This window comes from Apostichopus japonicus, chromosome 11, assembly GCF_037975245.1.
Source record: "Apostichopus japonicus isolate 1M-3 chromosome 11, ASM3797524v1, whole genome shotgun sequence".
NCBI classification, from domain to species: domain Eukaryota; kingdom Metazoa; phylum Echinodermata; class Holothuroidea; order Aspidochirotida; family Stichopodidae; genus Apostichopus; species Apostichopus japonicus.
Genome location: NC_092571.1, coordinates 24,372,702 through 24,378,817, shown reverse-complemented (window position 1 = coordinate 24,378,817; position 6,116 = coordinate 24,372,702).

The following is a 6,116-nucleotide window of genomic DNA, read 5'->3' as shown; positions in this document are numbered from 1 at the left end:
TCAAGTTGCGTGATTTCGGGAGAAAATTACAAATTCGTCACTCAGGAAATCTGCAATAAAGTTCATGCGGCCTTAATTTTTGGTGGATTATTTCTGTTATTAGTGATTCCAATTGACATGAACATTAGAACCCAGTGCAAGTTGACAAATGATGCGGCGAACTGGAAACCCCAGCCCCATTTTGCCCTATGTTTCAGGATAAAATACCATTGTTGGAACCCATGATAACTAACAATCTGTGAATAAATTTACTTCGAAATGGGCACATTATATTGCACTAAGTCGGTCAAGGAATGACACCAGGGCCTCAGATATAGGTCTTTAGGAACGATGTCCCAGAATGTCCCCGGACATACTATATATAGGCGGAGAAAGCTATCCGCTGCGACTGCATGTGAATTTCTCGACTTGCCGTCCTGGAAGTCATACCACAAAATGATGCATTTCCTCATACGCCATTATTAATAATTTAAATAAGTAACTAATTAGGCATAGTCCAGATCCGAGTTCGTATAGTGAGTTTAGCGCAAATTTGGCCAAAAGTCGTTATACGCCAGCATGTTGTTAAACCACCAATGACCAATGACCACCAATGACCAATGGGACTGTGTCAGTTAAATGTTTTGCTAGGTCTACGAGAATATATTTCTATGAAATTTGAAACAAGAATGGCAAGACAAACCACTTGAATTATATCTTCAGGACCAGCACACATGCGCATGTATTGTCAGACTTAGAATAGGTCCCATGTGAGTGGTGGCTAAAGTGATGAAGACATCAAAATAATGCTAGGTGGATCTGCATCTGGTAATCGGGTAAATTCTGGTCGGAGCGTACTATGTAACCATCGTGTACCCTGTGTTCTCACTGTGGGGTAAACTCCGGTATCACTCAACAACAAGGTAACATGGGATGCGTTGCCACGGAATATGCTCCCTATTTCATTTCCCCAATATTAGGGAACGGGCACCGTCTTTGAAACACCATCTACAACTAAACAACAAATATGTTGACATTTTTCGACAAATCTGCAAATTGCGCGTGGAAAATAAGGAAAGATTGACTGGGCTTTCAGCCAAGTAACATACAGAATGACCGAACTATATGTCAAACTGACATCAAAGATTGTGTCTGAAACATTATTAGGGTGATAGACTGATTCTCAGCGATAGTATTGTCTCCTTTCTTGAAAATTTGTTTTTTTTTAGCGGTTTTAAGAGCATCAGGGTACGTCCCAGAAGTGAAAACCCGGCCTATGCGCTATGTCACGTCCGGTTTTTCAGCAACTATAGCCTACTGTCGGTCCGCGGTCGAAGAGTCGTTCATGAGTGGTCATCATGGAGATTCGAGACCATTCAGACCAATGATATATTTTTTTCGCACATGTAATTTTTTTCGACACCCAAAATCCAAGTGGGAGGGCGACTGGGGGGCGACAAGCTTTCATGGGGGGGGGGGGTTATCGCCCCCACGCCCCACTGGCTACACCACTGCATGCCAGTTCTGTCATCCTGTTAAACTTGTCACCAATCAACTTACAGTATTTTGTATCACAAAATTAGTTTAATATAAGTTATACATCCATCAAGATGGTTATTTCAACTATTTGGGAAAGTTATAATTACTACATGTAGGATAAATTTTACCAATTCTATAATAGCAAACATTCGATTTAACAAATTATCCGGCATAAGATATGTTTCACTCATTAAAAGACGGATGCTATTTTGTGATTCGTTCTTTTCTAACTTTACGCCATATTTAAATATACATTCTACATCGTCGCGTGATATCATGAAGCACAAAAGATAACATCCTACTATAATCCGTGAGAAACAGGTTAAAAATCAATTAATGCGAGGGTACGCGTTTTACATACAGGCAAATTGGCAGATTCCCGTAGACACAAATTCTACACATGATCTTAGCCACAAGAACCTGGGCCCCAAACAAAGAACCGACTGATCCGTTCTCAACCCCAGTCCCCTTGTGTCAAGGTTGTGACTGTGTGATCATCATCAGGTGTGTATCACGAAGGACAACAGAAGGTTTATTATTACATTTACGATAAATGTTGGCCTATCATGACACTTGCAAACTTCCATATCAGGTAGAATACGCCCATTAAATGCCCCATTGACTTACACACTAAATCACAAAAGTAATGTGGTCTCTAAGTCTAGAGAGAAGTTTTCACTAGCTAAACGCTACCCATCACCGGATAGCTGACAAGTTGGCCTTTCATGGCACCATCAATTTTCTGTACCATGACCGCGCAGATTTTTTGCTATCCGAGCCGGAAGTTTTCGTCACTTGTAAACAAACCTCTTCACTCAGTATAGTAAACAATTTTCCTACGCTGCTCCTGGGAGGCCTAAAGGGGCCTAAAATTGCCTCAATTGACCCAATTTTCTCACCACATGAATTTCCATTCATGCTCTTCAACATGCAAGCCACGTGTCGAAGCTATACAGTCGCCATAGGGGAGTGTTTTACGTGTAGATGATGTCTCAAGGCTACGTGTTAGGGGTATATGCCCTCGTCTGGTCGCATTTTTGTTAAGCCCAAGCAGGCTTGAGTGAGCATTATTACGTGTAGATCACTCGTGTCGAAGCTATACAGTCGCCATATAAGGGAGTGTTTTACGTGTAGATGATGTCTCTAGGCTACGTGTTAGGGGTATATGCCCTCGTCTGGTCGCATTTTTGTTAAGCCCAAGCAGGCTTGAGTGAGCATTATTACGTGTAGATCACTCGTGTCGAAGCTATACAGTCGCCATATAAGGGAGTGTTTTACGTGTAGATGATGTCTCTAGGCTACGAGTTAGGGATATATGCCCTCGTCTGGTCGTAATTTTGTTCTTTCAAACCCAATTAGGCTCCAGTGAGCTTTGTTACGTGTAAAATGCGTAACTCACTCTTTTACCCTTGTTTTTTAGCTTCCATCAGAGCTTCATTCTTTTCGTTAAGTAAATCTTCAAGTTCCTTTGTGACCCACGGCCTATAAAATGATTCAGATAGATCTTGTAGGTCTGAAGAGGGATGATTGTATCGACCCAGAAGTTAACATAGTTAGTGACAATGTCCGTCGCCTCGCAAGTGAATTAGCTGATGAGAACAAAATATCCCAGTCGGTGGTATCCAGGGTGGCTCGCAGCTCATCTGTTGCTGTCTCCGTTCAAGCGTACCGTTGCTTAGTAACCGGTCGACTTCTTTTCAGCTTCTGCTTATATGCCGGTAGCAGCTGGACATTTCTGTGATCAGAATTTCCGAGCTGATGGCAGGGCTTAGCTGTGTACGCTTTAGGGATATTCCCATAACACATGTCGAGAATGGCATCATTCCTTGTTGGGATGTCAACATATTGTTCAAAAGCTTGCATTACGTTGTTAAGGTGGCACTGGTTGAAGTCCCCCATTATAAATATCGGAGCTTCGGGCGTCACATTGGCGAGTTCATGGACCGTTTCAGCACTTTTGTCACTGCTGATGATGTCTCAAGGATACCTGTTAGGGGTATATGCACTCGCCTCTTCGTCTTCGTCTTCGATACGGTGACACATCCGCAAAAAGGGACAATATCTCACCACACACACGTTCCTTCAAGCCCAAGCAGGCTCGAGTGAGCATTATAACGTGTATATTGCGTACATAAGGGACGAATTAGACGTTGATTTGGGGATAATTTGTAAATATGTATAATGATTTGTAAATAAATACAGCTCTCTTCCACTCCGTTTTTCTCCACACCTTTCTGTCTTTGTCCCTCTCCAGCTTATTCCCTACCCTGTTCCTTTAATCCTCTCTTTGTCCCTCCACTGTTTATCTCCTACCTCTCCTCTTTCCCTGTTGCTTTCTTCTCACCATCCATTGTCTACTTATAATCCCCTTTCATCTATCTCTTTGTGTTCACCTTGCTCATTAACCTGTCTGTTTTCTGTGCGTGTTTTTGTCCCTTCTGTTACTGTTACTTGTCATTTAGCCTCTGAAGAAGATCCTGCTAGGATCGAAACGTCAGGCCAACTTACTTCTACACGTAAATAAATAGGAAGCAGGACACTTCGCCCAACAACCATTTCGCCCAACTGCCATTTCGCCCAACCTTACCATTTCGCCCGTCCAGCCTGGTCATTTCGCCCAACCAGCCTGGTCATTTCGCCCAACCAGCCTGGTCATTTCGCCCAACCGACCTGGTCATTTCGCCCAACCAGTCTGGTCATTTCGCCCAACCTTGATTAAATATGATATTTCAAAAGGAGGCGTTCGGGAATTGTTAACATTACAGGATACGAACCGAATATTAAGGAAACTTGAGGATTGATCAGTGTGTTAGGGGTTAGGTTTGATAGTAAACGTTCGAATATTAAGGAATATTTAGGAAACTTGAAGTCTTTACTTTGTATAACTTAAGTAAGGAAACGTTCGGGAATTTTTAACGTTACAGGATACGAACCGAATATTAAGGAATCTTGAGGATGGATCAGTGTTTTAGGGGTTAGGTTTGATAGGTTTGATATAGTAAACGTTCGGGAATTGTTAACGTTACTGGATACGAACCTGAGTATTAAGGAAACTTGACGTCGTGGTTAAATTGATTACATATGTGATTACATATGTGGTTACATTGATAAAGTGGTTACATTGATTAAATATAGTAATTCAATTTTTTTCAATTTAATAAGGAAACTTTCGGGAATTGTTAGTCAGTAGGATGGATCAGTGATTTAGGGGTTAGGTTTGATAGGTTTTTATGAAGACCGATTCCCCTGTGTTTGTATAATAAAATAACTTCCATTGTATGCGTAAAGGCCTAAAGTAGTGTAATCCTCCCATTATACCCGAAATAACTGCTCAGACTCCTATCGATATCGAGCGGACCTCACTTTTTTATTTACCTATTACGAAGTAACCTAACCCAAAATAAATCAAATTGAACTAGTGGAATAGAAAAAGTAATATTATTCTGACTGAATATTAGTAAAAATATGGTTGGGCGAAATGACCAACACGGTTGGGCGAAATGACCATGCTGGTTGGGCGAAATGACTATGATGGTTGGGCGAAATGACCAGGCTGGTTGAGCGAAATGACCAGGCTGGTTGGGCGAAATGACCAGGCTGGTTGGGCGAAATGGCAGTTGGGCGAAATGGTTGTGGGGCGAAGTGACTAGAAAGCAATAAATACACTAGGGAAACCTTTTCCACGGTCAATAAATAGCTATTACCGATCTGCTATAGGCAATTGCAGTGATTACGTCATCTATCCCTCGTGTCGAAGTTATACAGTCGCCAGTGGGGAGTGTTTTACGTGTAGATGATGTCTCAAGGCTACGTGTTAGGGGTATATACCCTCGTCTGGTCGCACTTTTGTTCCTTCAAGCCCAAGCATTTTCGAGTGAGCATTATCACGTGTAGATTGCGTCCATAAGGGATGTATTAGACGCTGATTTCGGGGATAATTTGTAAATATGTATAATGATTCGTAAATAAATACACTAGGAAACCATTTCCACGGTCAATAAATAGCTATTACCGATCTGCTATAGGCAATTGCAGTGATTACGTCATCTATCCCTCATGTCGAAGCTATGCCGTCGCCATAGGGGTGTGTTTTACGTGTAGATGATGTCTCAAGGCTACGTGTTAGGGGTGCTGCTTTTTGGCCCTTTTCCTGAAACAGGAGAACAATCGAGCGTATGGATATAGACTCTAATACAGGGTTGTCCAACCTGCGGCCCGCGGGCCACAGTCCGGCCCGCCGCAGGGTTGCGTCCGGCCCGCCAGAGATGCTCTATACGGTGTGAAATTTAGTGAGCAGATTTCTTGATAACAATTTGAAGCTATATAATCAATCATTCGAACCTTCTGGGTCCAAAAAACTGCATACAGGTCAGTTTGTGTGACACTCTCTCAGCGGAGGAGAGTGGGGGGGGGGGCGGCTGGACTTTATTCATCTGTTTTATCAGGAAGGAAATAAATCAGTGCGCTCCGCGCGCAGTGCTCACATTTTGTTGCCTTGGGGTTGGACAACCCTGTTCTAATAGGAGTATGCCATCTTCATAGGAACTTGCTGATTCAGGGAACTCAATGTTCCAGAACTCTAAATATGCATTACCCCC